Raw genomic sequence first — 14,156 nt, forward strand, 5'->3', positions numbered from 1 at the left:
GTCTGCTTTGAAGTAATCCTATATGCTGGTTTTGCGTGGCAGGTGTCGCACTGATAAATGGTGTCCTTTCTTATTCCCCTTTTGGAGCCCTCTTTGAACCATTTTTGGGTCCTTCCCTTGTTTGGGGGCTTCGCTCGGAAAGTGTTGCCCTGGTATAATATGGGCGGCCCGGCTTCCAGCGGCGGTGATGACGTTTTGGTGCAGATGTGCTTAAGCCCTCCTATAATGTATTGACTGTTATGTCTGTCCAGTGTCACTAGATGGCGCTGTGACTGGGAGGTTTTAAGATAAACCAGTAATGTCAGTTATTTGTATGTTGCTTCTCATATATGTAGACTTGTTGGTATTTCTTCTCATTCTCCATTTTGTGATGCAGTAATAAGAACATATAATGTTGTTGTCGCATCGTCGTCATTGTCAATCATAATTCATGACTAAACATAACAGTCTATATCTTATAATAATTACTGCAGCCACTGCAGAACATCTTTCACAATAAGAATAGGAGAAGCTTCATAGCAATCACTCCCAACATCTTGTTTGACCGTATAAAAGCCGCATGTCTTGTGCTTTTTATATGACTGTGGCCCCTTCCTGTGAGAACGCATCAGTTGTGCTCCGTCAGGCTCCGTTCTGTCAGGTTTCCGTTTTTTTGACAGAAATACTGTAGTCTACTGCGCTATTTTATTTGTTTCCATCAAAAATTACGGAAACCTGACGGAAAGGAGCTTTTTTTTAACATTGAAGTCAATGGATGACGGATATAGACTGATCTGCCATACGTTTATATCAGTTATACATTACGTTTAGCGGATCCGTATTTTTGTGCACATGCGCAGACTAAAAATGAAAGCAAGAAAGATTCAAAGATCAAGATGGATCCGTTAAAAACGGGGTATAACTGATGACAAACCGAAAGAAAGGAGTCCATTTTATTGACGGATCCGGTAAACTGATCCATCAAAAACGAAACATATTTTACCTTCCGTTGCATTCAGTCTGGCATCAGTCAGTCTATCCGTTTTTTTATTTTTTTTATTTCAACGGATCCGCTAAAATGGATACCACAACGCAGATGTGAACGAAGCCTAATAAAGACGGTCTGATGTATCTTTGAAAACATTTAGAATCCCAAAGAGGAGCTAAACCCATTCTATAAGCTTCGATGGCTGCTCCGATTCTAAAGGAATGTGTAGAAAAAGGGTAAATCGAGTGCTAAAATACCCTCCTTAAATCCCATTCGAAACTGTAATTGGGTCCCACACAATCCTATTGCATGCAAAGAAAAATAACCGTGAACCAGTAGGTCTAAGGGTATCTTCACACGGCCTATTTACGGACGTAATTCGGGCGTTTTTGCCCCGAATTACGTCTGAAAATAGCGCCTCAATAGCGCTGACAAACATCTGCCCATTGAAAGCAATGGGCAGACGTTTGTCTGTTCACACGAGGCGTATATTTACGCGCCGCTGTCAAATGACGGCGCGTAAATAGACGCCCGCGTAGAAGAAGTGACCTGTCACTTCTTTGGCCGTAATTGGAGCCGCTATTCATTGACTCCAATGAATAGCAGCGCTAATTACGGCCGTAATTGACGCGGCGTTCAAGCGCCTGCACATGCCGGTACGGCTGAAATTACGGGGATGTTTTCAGGCTGAAACATCCCCGTAATTTCAGCCGTTACGGACCCCCGCCGTGTGAACATACCCTAAGAGACAAATACCTACTAATTAACCCTTCAATTTCCAGCCAATTTTAAGCCTTAATGACCAAGCCATTTTTTACGTTTTTCTATCGTCGCATTCCAAGAGCTATAACTTTTTCATTTTTGCGTCGACATAGCTGTATAAGGTCTTGTTTTTTGCGGGACAAGTTGTATTTTTTAATAGCACCATTCTGGGGGACATATTATTTATTGATTAACTTTTATTTACTTTTTTTTGGAGGGGGAATAGAAAAAAAAAGGACATTTCGCCACTCTTTTTCGCGTCCTAAATCTACACTGTTTACTGTGTGATATAAATAACACAATAACTTTATTCAGCGGGTTCTTACGATTGCAAAGATATCAAATTTGTATCGTTTTTGTATGTTTTACTACTTTTACACAGTAAAACCGCTTTTTTTTCAAAATTATTTGTTTTTGTGTCTCCATATTTGAAGGGCCATAACTTTTTTATTGTTCCGCCGATGCGGTTGTATGAGGGCTTTTTTTTTTTTGCGGGAAGACTTGTACTTTTTATTGGTACCATTTTAGAGTAGAAGCGACTTTTTGATCACTTTTTATCACATTTTTTATAAGGCAGGATTCAAAGAAAACAGCAATTTTTGCATTATTTGTAATTTAATTGTTTACGGCGTTCACCGTGCCTGTTAAATAATGTAATAGCTTTATAGTTGGGGTCGTTACGGACGCGGCGATACAAATATGTGTAACTTTTTTTTAACTTTATTTTGTTTCTTTAATAATAAAGCATTTTGAAAGGGGAAAAAGCGGGTTTTTCTTTTTTTTTCCCCACTTTTTTTAAATTAACTTTATTAAACTTATTTTTTTACTAGTCCCTCTAGGGGACTTTAATATGCGATCATCCGATTGCTTTTATAAACACTGCAATACTTTTGTATTAACATATGAGGTGCCATCCTGAAAACAATGATCTTTTTTTTATAGCCTATTAATAATTGTTTAATCAAAAAATAGCTATTTAAAGCGTTCTCTCCCAATATTTTTACAAAAAAGGATACACCAGCGGGCGTTTTACATACAGTCCCATAAGCAAGCCCTTCATCAAACATTTGCACACAAAAAACTAAAGCGGCTTTCTCAGAACTATGGACTGTGGATAATTTATTTGTGCCCATAACAATGCACAATTTTCTCCGTGCTGCGACATAACCTGTCCAAGTTGTTTTAGCCACTGAATGCCCCAAAAAGTCAAAAAAGTAAGTAGAAATTATTCCCCACAGGTGCTCCGGGCAGAACTCCTCGACTTCCTTGGCCCAAGGAACCAGCTCTCGAAACCTGGTAAACTGAAATCGTGAAAGCGCATCAGCCACAGAGTTATCTACGCCAGGTACACTACCGTTCAAAAGTTTGGGGTCACCCAGACAATTTTGTGTTTTCCATGAAAACGCACACTTATATTTATCAAATGAGTTGCAAAATGACTAGAAAATATAGTCAAGACATTGACAAGGTTAGAAATAGAAAATGCATAAAAGCAAAAAAGAGGGAATACGTGGGCGCTGCTTGGTTCTAAATGAAAAGTTGGTTTATTAGGTAAAAGCAAGGTATAGGACATGCTACGCGTTTCAACGCTGGACTGGCGTCTTCATCAGGCAGGTAAAACATACAGAGAAAATGAATGTATATATACAGAGGCATGTGATTAGGTTAATTTGACCAATTCAGATGGAGCAGTGGAAAAAACCGCCAAAACATAGAAAGGTCCAAGATCAGAGCAATAGTTTAAAAGTTTTTTCATAGTTCAAAACACAAGATACAATGTGATTAGTATGAGGAATTACAAATTGATGTAAGGACACACCATGGTAGAGTACAAATGTACGTGTGCTTGATTAAAGAATTGCAGCGCACTGACAGTCTATTTTCGTAATAGATAAAAACACTAATAATTCATAAAACAGGAGTTGTAACGATAAATATAATACAACCGTACAGATAAGCATGAAATGGTATAAATATATGCAAAAAGAAAGTTTATCATTCCAAATGAAAAAGGACAGGGGAAATAAACAGACCTTGTGGGAGTCATGGAGATCGCAAACAGTACGGTGGTCGAATGGAACCGGAGAACACTGGAACGCACAGTGGTACGCAAACGCGAAAGGATCGCGTGAAGCGAGATGCAGAGGGGAAAGGAAAGGTAAGACGAGAATCAATGTGAGTGACGATGAAATAAATTGATTTGAGTTGCATAATGAAAGTGAATTCAATGTACATGGTAGGCATCAAACAATAATTGAAAATACAATGCAATAGATTTGCGTAAATTAAATCATTAAAATAATAGAAATAAATATTTAAATAGATGATAAGAGCAGAGATTAAATGGTGAATTAATTAATTAAACCCCAAATAAAGTATAATAAAATCGGATGAAAAGTTAAAAATTAAAAGTTAAAAATATTAGTGAGAGAGGGATATTCACAATATCATAAGAAAAATTAAAATAACGTTGGTAGTAATATGGCAAATGAATTGGAGGGGAAATAAAAATGTTAATCCAATGCAGATTCTGTAATATCGTTGAGGCCATTTGGATGTAAGGTCCCCAGTTTGTAAATCCAAAAGTTCTCCCTCTGTTTGAGTCTGATGAACCTATTAGACAACTCTAACGGAATACTTTCAATGGGGATGACAGTCATGACATCAAAATTGCATTTGTTTTCCAGAGTGCAATGGCGGGATACACTATGTTTAGGATAACCATTTTTTACATTAAATCTGTGTTTATTGACCCTATTTCTCAGGGTTTGGGTTGTGCGACCAACGTACTGAACTCAAACTCAATATATATATATATTATGTTACTTATGTGTGTACCTACTTATTACTCTATCATCCTAAACCTATTTAAAGCCGTGCTGATCCAGCGGAAGGCAAAAAAAAACCTTGGAGGAATGAGTGAATTGTCCTCCTATTAAGGGGGGGAAATTCCTTCCTGACCACAAATATGGCGATCACAATAAATCCCAAAATCAAAGGCGGATGTCTAATCTATCTGTTCAATTTGTCTATGTGTGGGTGTCTATACTTATCATGTAGCGTGGTGTCTATACTTATTATGTAGTGTGGACTCTATACTTATTATGTAGTGTGGGTGTATTACTTACCTGGCCTGTGCTGAGGTGAAATCAGGTGTAATAGCCGCTCCGGTACATTTCCGCTACTCAGTGGCCCCAGGACTACTACATGCGGCTATTGTTCCTGATCTCTCCAGATGGAAACTAAGCACAGGCCACTCCTGGGTGGTGTAGAGGATCTTCAGGCTGGAGTTATCTTAGATGCCAGCCTGGGATTGGAGAATGCCAAGTCAAGCTCCTGGGTCAGCAGCAAGACAGCAGAGGTGTGGCATGAAGATGGCATGGAGAGAGATGATGGTCTGGGCAGCCGAGGTGACATACAGCAGCAGAGACATGAGGCACAAGTCAGGACGCATGAAGTTCTGGGCCCTTGTCCCGGGATATTATCGGGTCCAGCTTGGTGACATGACGCTGAATCCGGCCAAGGGGTGAAGGGCTTTCTAATTCTCTGGCCAATTCAGATGTTGGTTCTCCAGAACTGGCAAAAATGGTGTAAATGGCAGACGTGCCCTCCTCTCCTGCAGTTCCTCCCAGCCGATGGTGGAGAAGAATGGATGCTCTCCGATGTTACTGCACACACCGAGGCGCGTCTTAGGATTTTTACGGACCAGTCTCTTGATAAGTTGTTTCACGTCAGCATTAAGGCAAGTTGGAAATTTTGGCTTCTCGGTGGTGATGGCTTTGTAAGCCATTTGCATGATGGGGCCGTTGTAAAATGGGAAGCGTCCTGATGCCATCCTAGATACCACTATCCCCAGGCTCCACCAGTCAACTTCTGTGCCGTATCTTTTCTTAAGAAGTACCTCGGGGGCCATGTAATTGAACATTCCCGTCACTCCACGGATCTTATTGGACACGGTGATGCCATCTTGGGCCAGCCCCAGATCGATGATACGGATGTGGCCATCTGCATCCAACATGATGTTCTCCGGCTTTAGATCTCTGCAAAGAAATAAGACAAGAGAATGACAAATCAGCCTAAAGATACAGGAGACGGGGGATGGGTCACTGTAGCACCAGACAGAATAACCAATCAGGACTCTAGGAAAGCTGGGTGCATTATTTCCAGCATGTAAAGGAGACAGAAGGAAGGTGAACGTTCTGCTTACCGGTGGACGATGTGTCCATGGAGGAACTGGAGGCCACATATCATGTGTGGAACCTGATGGGGAGAACAGAGTGGAGTCTCAATGTCATCACATCTTCCTCTATCAATTCCCTAATATCATGTTATGATGGAGTGTGTGTGGTCTCTAGCAGAGAAGAGGCACTGATTATGGCAGCCTGTATTTTGCATTCTCTGCATTGTCCTTCATCTGACCGCCCACCTCACCTTTTATTCTTTTCACCCCCTCAGTCTCCTGAATATTAACTTGCCTCACGTTGCCGATGTCCAAGCAGTCGCACATCCTGATCAAAGCCTCCAGGCTGCCACCGGACAGATACTCCGTGATGAAATATGCCCGCTCCTCAGACTAATGTGCGGCATAGGAACGGGCAGTCTCTTGCTGGCAGGACTATCCGCCGCAATCTCGTTCATTAGTCTGCATTGTCCCGTTTGTTGATCATCTTGATGGCCATGCAGGTGTTTCGGTCGGGGACTGATGCCAGGACCACCAGAGGAAATTTGGGCTTCTCGGTGGTGATGGCTTTGTAAGCCATTTGCATGATGGGGCCGTTGTAAAATGGGGAGCGTCCTGCTGCCATCCTGGACACCACAGTCCCCAGGCTCCACAAGTCAACTGCTGTGCCGTATCGTTTCCTAAGGAGCACCTCAGGGCCATGTAATCGAACGTTCCTGTCACTCCACGGATCTTATTGGAGGTGGTGACGCTATCCTGGGCCCGCCCCAGATCCATGATACAGATGTGGCCATCTGCATCCAACATGATGTTCTCCGGCTTTAGATCTCTGCGAAGAAATAAGACAAGAGAATGACAAATCAGCCCAGTGATACTGGAGATGGGGGGAATGGGTCACTGTAGCACCAGACAGAATAACCAATCAGGACTCTAGGAAAGCTGGTTGCATTATTTCCAGCATGTAAAGGAGACAGAAGGAAGGTGAAAGTTCTGCTTACCGGTGGACGATGTTGTGTCCATGGAGGAACTGGAGGCCACATATCCTCTCTGCTGTGTGGAATTTGATGGAGAGAACAGAGCGTAGTCTCAATGTCATTACATCTTCCTCTATCAATTCCCTAATTTCATTTTCTGATGGATTGTGTGTGTCTCTAGCTGAGAAGAGGCGCTGATTATGGCAGCCTGTATTCTGCATTCTCTGCATTGTCCTTCATCTGACCTCCTACCTCACCTTTTATTCCTTGCACCCCCTCAGTCTCCTGACTATTTACTTGCCTCACGTTGCCGATGTCAGAGCAGCCGCACATCCTGATCAAAGCCTCCAGGCTGTCACCGGACAGATACTCCGTGATGAAATATGCCCGCTCCTCAGACTGATGTGTGGCATAGAGGCGGCTTAGGAACGGGCAGTCTCTGGCCGGCAGGAGTATCCACCGCAATCTCGTTAATTAGTCTGCATTGTCCCGTTTGGTGATCATCTTGATGGCCATGCGGGTGTTTCGGTCGAGTACTGATGCTAGGACCACCAGAGGAAAACAGGTGTAGAATTGGAAGGAGGAGAAGAAGGAACAGGGGTGCACTGAGTGGTGGGTCAGCCTTTTAGTACCCAGCAGCTTACAGAATAACAAAGCTGATCTCCTGGCCATAATGCAGTGTCTGCTGTTAGGTGCTGTATGGAGAGATCTTAACCCCTTACCAACATTTGACGTAATTGTATGTCTTAGGCCTCATTTACACGAACGTATTATACGCGCGTGCGACGCGCGTGCTTTGCACGCATGTCGTACGCACCTATATTAGTCAATGGGGCAGTTTAGACGATGCGTGAATTGCGCTCAGCGCGTGTGCGTAGAAAAAAACTCACGACATGTTCTATAATCGTGCGTTTTTCGCGCACTCACGCACCCATTGAAGTCAATGGGTGCGTGAAAACCACGCATGCCGCACGGAAGCACTTCCGTGCGAACTGCGTGATTCGCGCAAGAGCTGTCAAACTCCTGAATGTAAACAGAAAAGCACCACGTGCTTTTCTGTTTACAAACATCCAAACGGAGTGTCAAATTCGAGATGAGCGCACCGAACTTCACCGGGTTCGGCCAAACTCGTTTTGACCGAAACCGGTAAAAAATGTTCGGGTACGCGACGTCAGGAGACAGTCACTGTCCACGGTGCTGAAAGCGTTAAACTGGTTCAGCACCATGGACAGTGACTTACGCTCCGAAAATCCATGAACCTGTAAAAAAAAAAAGACGTTCTGACTTACCGATATCTCCGGTCCGACCTCCCGGGATGACAGTTCAGTCAAAGTGACAGCTGCAGCCAATCACAGGCCAAGCACAGGCTGCAGCCAATCACAGGCTGCAGCGGTCTCATGGACTGCGGCGTCATCCTGGGAGGTGGGGCCGGATGACAAGAGAGGGACGCGTCACCAAGGCAACGGCCGGGAGCCCGGACTGGGGGAAGCAGGAAGTTCTTGGTAAGTATGAAAGTCTTTTTTTATTCACAGGTTGGTGTATATTGTGTTCGGCATTCACTGTCGAGGGTGCTGAAAGAGTTACTGCCGATCAGTTAGCTCTTTCAGCACCTTGGACAGTGACGAGCGTCGACTAGCCTCATCTCTATGATGGCGGCTGCGCGAAAATCACGCAGCCGCGCATCATACACGGATGACACACGGAGCTGCCAAGTGCCTTTTGCGCGCGCAAAACGCAGCGTTTTTTGCGCGCGCAAAACGCACACGCTCGTGTAAATGAGGCCTTAGTTTGGAGAAGGGGAGTATGAAGTTATAGCTCTAATAGCGACTTGGAGTCTAAACTGTTCGATAGAACGAAGCTCCCTCTGCCGCTCCATCCTCCGCATCATGATCACAGTGTATGGATGGTTGGCATTGCTGCCTAATCAACGCCTCCTTGTCTGCCATTTTGGTCCTCCTATTAAGCCTTGCCAGAGGCACAGTACACTGCACTACATAAATATTACTGTGTATTGTACCAGCAATCTAATGATCGTATGTTGAGGTCTCCTACTGGGACTAAAAAAACTAATTTAAAAAATAATTTAACTTGAAAAATAAAAAAATTACTTTTTCTCCTAAGTAATGTATAATATAAAAAAAATTATTTTTATCACAGCTTCCAGAAAAGGCCGAACTTTTACAATAAAACATTATTTAACCCGTAGAGTGAATGCCGGAAATAAACAAAATAATAAATTGCCAGAGTTGCTGCTTTTTTGGTCACCTTAGCTCCCAAAATACTAAAATGGAATAAAAAGTGATCAAAATGTAATCCACAAGGGCACCAATAAAAACTACAGCGCGTCCTGCAAAAAACCAAGTCCTCACACCACTCCACTGACCGAATAATAAAAAGGTTATTGGTCTCGGAATATGGCGACACAAAACACATTTTTCCTTTTACAAATAGTTTTTATTTTGCAAAAATATTAAAAAAATGAAAGAAACGATATCATTTTGGTATCGCCGCAATTGTACTGACCGGCAGATTAAAGTTAACATGTAATTTTTACCGCTCAGTTAACGCAGTGAAAGCAAAATCCTTAAACCAATGGAGGAATTGCTGTATTTTTGCTATTTCTTCTAACAAAATAATTTTTTAAAATTTCCCAGTACATTATATGGTACATTGAATGGTGCTGTTAAAAAACGACAACTCATCCCGCAAAAGAAAAAAAAGCTCTCATATGGCTATGTCGAGAAAAAATAAAAAAGTTATGGATTTTGGAAGGATGGGAGGAAAAAATAAAATGAAAAACTAAAGTAGTGGTCATGAGGGCAGGAAAAATTCTGGATATCCTATTAGGTTTCCCATAGAAGAACACCACAATTATCATCTATCCAGCATGACATCACTGATAACACAGAACTATTGATGGAGAAAAAAAGGTAATCTTTAGGTTTACCGTCCCTTTAAAATTAAATAAGGAGATATTAAATTTACTTTGCCAAAGCTGCCCCTGCCCAGAACCTGGTGGATGGTGAAGTGGCTGGTGGTAAGCCTGGCATAGGGGCTGGATGTTCCAGGGTCTTGGTTGCTCCCTGCTCCTCATCCTCCAATCCCCTGTCCTTGGCACCTCTGCTCTTCTTCCTGATCTTCTTGGATTCTGTGTCGCTGTCCTCTTCCCTCTTCCTCTTCTCATCTTCTCTCACCAACTAAATAGCCTAAAACAGCTTTTACCTGCACTGATTCATTGCAACAAACTCTCAATTATCATTATATAACCATTATAGTTGTTTTCTGGTTGGAAAACCCATTTTCAAATTCCCTATTAGGGAATTCTGGGGTTTTAGAGGTTGTCCCCCCCCCCCCCATTTAGGATTCTTATCAATTAGCCAGAATGGAGAGGGGCTACAAACAGCATCTCCTACTCAGGAGGACCCAACACATCCACACATAACATGTACTTTAATTGTAGAGCTGTGTAATTCTGTTTTTCCCCTTTAGAGGCGCTGTAGGGAAATTAAACACTGGTAGCCATTTATATATATATATATATATATATATATATATATATCTTATGTTACTTATGTGTGTAGCTACTTATTACTCTATCATTCTAAACCTATTTAAGGCCGTGTTGATCCAGAGGAAGGCAAAAAAAACCCTTGGAGGCATGAGCCAATTGTCCTCCTATTAAGGGGGGAAAATTCCTTCCTGACCCCAAATATGGCGATCAGAATAAATCCCAGGATCAAAGTCTGATGTCTAATCTATCTGTTCAATGTGTCTATGTGTGGGTGTCTATACTTATCATGTAATGTGGTGTCTATACTTATTATGTAGTGTGGGTGTATTACTTACCTGGCCTGTGGTGAGGTGAAATAAGGTGTAATAGCCGCTCCGGTACATTCCCGCTACTCAGTGGCCCCAGGACTACTACATACGGCTGTTGTTCCTGATCTCTCCAGATGGAAACTAAGCACAGGCCACTCCTGGGTGGTGTAGAGGATCTTCAGGCTGGAGATAATTTAGATACCAGCCTGGGATTGGAGGATGCCAAGTCAAGGTCCTGGGTCAGCAGCAAGATAGCAGAGGTGTGGCATGAAGATGGCATGGAGAAAGATGATGGTTTGGACAGCCGAGGTGACATACAGCAGCAGAGACATGAGGCACAAGTCTGGAGGCCTGAAGTTCTGGGCCCTTGTCCCAGGATATTATCGGGTCCAGTTTGGTGACATGACGCTGAATCCGGCCAAGGGGTGAAGGGCTTTCTAATTCTCCGGCCAATTCAGATGTTGGTTCTCCAGAACTGGCACAAATGGTGTAAATGGCAGACGTGCCCTCCTCTCCTGCAGTTCATCCAAGCTGATGGTGGAGAAGAATGGATGCTCTCTGATGTTCCCGCACACACCGAGGTGCGTCTTAGGATTTTTACTGACCAGTCTCCTGATAAGTCGTTTCACGTCAGCATTAAGCCAAGTTGGAAATTTTGGCTTCTCAGTGGTGATGGCTTTGTAAGCCATTTGCATGATGGGACCATGGTAAAATGGGGAGCGTCCTGCATCCATCCTGGACACCACAATCCCCAGGCTCCACAAGTCAACTGCTGTGCCGTATCTTTTCCTAAGAAGCACCTCTGGGCCATGTAATCGAATGGGCCCGTCACTCCACGGATCTTATTGGAGGCGGTGATGCCATCTTGGGCGGGTGCCATCTTGGGCCCGCCCCAGATCGATGATACGGATGTGGCCATCTGCATCCAACATGATGTTCTCCGGCTTTAGATCTCTGCGAAGAAAGAAGACAAGAGAATGACAAATCAGCCCAGTGATACAGGAGACGGGGGATGGGTCACTGCAGCACCAGGCAGAATAACCAATCAGGACTCTAGGAAAGCTGGTTGCATTATTTCCAGCATGTAAAGGAGACAGAAGGAAGGTGAACGTTCTGCTTACCGGTGGACGATGTTGTGTTCATGGAGGAACTGGAGGCCACATATCATGTGTAGATTCTGATGGGGAGAACAGAGCAGAGTCTCAATGTCATCACATCTTCCTCTATCAATTCCCTAATATCATGTTCTGATGGATTGTGTGTCTCTAGCAGAGAAGAGGCACTGTTTATGGCAGCCTGTATTCTGCATTCTCTGCATTGTCCTTCATCTGACCTCCCACCTCACCTTTTATTCTTTCCACCCTCCTCAGTCTCCTGACTATTTACTTGCCTCACGTTGCCGATGTCCAAGCAGCCGCACATCCTTATCAAAGCCTCCAGGCTGTCACCGGACAGATACTCCGTGATTAAATATGCTCGCTCCTCAGACTTATGTGCGGCTTAGAGGCGGCATAGGAACGGGCAGACTCTGGCCGCCAGGAGTATGCGCCGCAATCTCATTAATTCGTCTGCATTGTCCCGTTTGGTGATCACCTTGATGGCCATGCGTGTGTTTCAGTCGGGGACTCATGCCAGGACCACCAGAGGAAAAGAGTTCTTAACCCCTTAGCAACATTTGACTTAATTGTATGTCTTAGTTGGTAGAAGGGGAGTATGGAGTTAAAGCTCTAATAGCGACTTGGAGTCGAAACGGTTCGATAGAAGGAAGCTCCCTCTGCTGCTCCATCCTCCGCATCATGATCACAGTGTATGGATGGTTGGCATGGCTGCCTAATCAACGCCTCCTTGTCTGCCATTGTGGTCCTCCTATTTAGCCTTGCCAGAGGCACAATACACTGCACTACATAAATATTACTGTGTATTGTACCAGCAATCTAATGATCGTATGTTGAGGTCTCCTACTTGGACTAAAAAAACTAATTTAAAAAATAATTAAACTTGGAAAATAAAATTACTTTTTCTCCTAAGTAATGTATAAAATAAAAAATAAATAAAAATAATTTTTTATCACAGCTTCCAGAAAAGGCCGAACTTTTACAATAAAACATTATTTAACCCGTAGAGTGAATGCCGGAAATAAACAAAATAATAAATTGCCAGAGTTGCTGTTTTTTTGTTCACCTTGGCTCCCAAAATACTAAAATGAAATAAAAAGTGATCAAAATGTAATCCACAAAGACACCAATAAAACCTACAGAGCGTCCTGCAAAAAACCAAGTCCTCACACCGCTCCACTGACCGAAAAATAAAAAGGTTATTGTTCTCGGAATATGGCGACACAAAACACATTTTTCCTTTTACAAATTGTTTTTATTTTATAAAAATATTTAAAAATGAAAGAAACAAAATCATTTTGGTATCACCGCAATTGTACTGACCGGCAGATTAAAGTTAACATGTAATTTTTACCGCTCAGTTAACGCCGTGAAAGCGAAATATTTAAACCAATGTAGGAATTGCTGTATTTTTGCTATTTCTTCTAACAAAATAAGTTTTTTACATTTCCCAGTACATTATATGCTACATTGAATGGTTCTGTTTAAAAACTACAACTCATCCCGCAAAAGAAAAACAAGCTCTCATATGGCTATGTCGAGAAAAAATAAAAAAGTTATGGATTTTGGAAGAATGGGAGGAAAAAATAAAATGAAAATCTAAAGTAGTGGTCATGAGGGCAGGAAAAATTATTTTGGATATCCTATTAGGCGTCCCATAGAAGAACACCACAATTATCATCTATCCTGCATAACATGACTGATAACAGAGAACAATTGATGGGAAAAAAAAGGGAATCTTTAGGTTTACCGTCCCTTTAAAATTAAATAAGGAGATATTAAATTTACTTTGTCAAAACTGCCCCTACCCAGGACCTGGTGGATGGTGAAGTGGCTGGTGGTAAGCCTGGCATAGGGGCTGGATGTTCCAGGGTCTTGGCTGCTCCCAGGTCTTGGCTCCTCATCCTCCAATCCTCTGTCCTTGGCTCCTCTCCCCTTCTTCCTGATCTTCTTGGATTCTGTGTCGCTGTCCTCTTCCCTCTTCCTCTTCTCGTCTTCTCTCTTCTCCTCGTCGTCTTCTCCGTGTCCAGTTGGTCGTATGCAGGTGACATGATGTCAGACGTCGTGGAATCCTCAGGTGTCATCTGCCTGGCAGTGGCTCTTGGACTTGCTCTGACATATCTGATGTGGGCATCATGAGTGCCAGTCTAGTGCACAGAGCAGTATTTCTCAACCAGGGTTCCTGGGGTTCATTATAGCCCAGTCAGGGGTCCGCAGAACAAAGTAGCAATACATGTCACTTCTACAGTAGAGATAGAAAACTCTATTTACTCAGGTTATTGGTAAAACATTTTCTTATCCAGAATATAGAATTATAGAATGCTTTACCCCCTCTACAC

Source organism: Rhinoderma darwinii, chromosome 13, assembly GCF_050947455.1.
Source record: "Rhinoderma darwinii isolate aRhiDar2 chromosome 13, aRhiDar2.hap1, whole genome shotgun sequence".
Taxonomy (NCBI): Eukaryota; Metazoa; Chordata; class Amphibia; order Anura; family Rhinodermatidae; genus Rhinoderma; species Rhinoderma darwinii.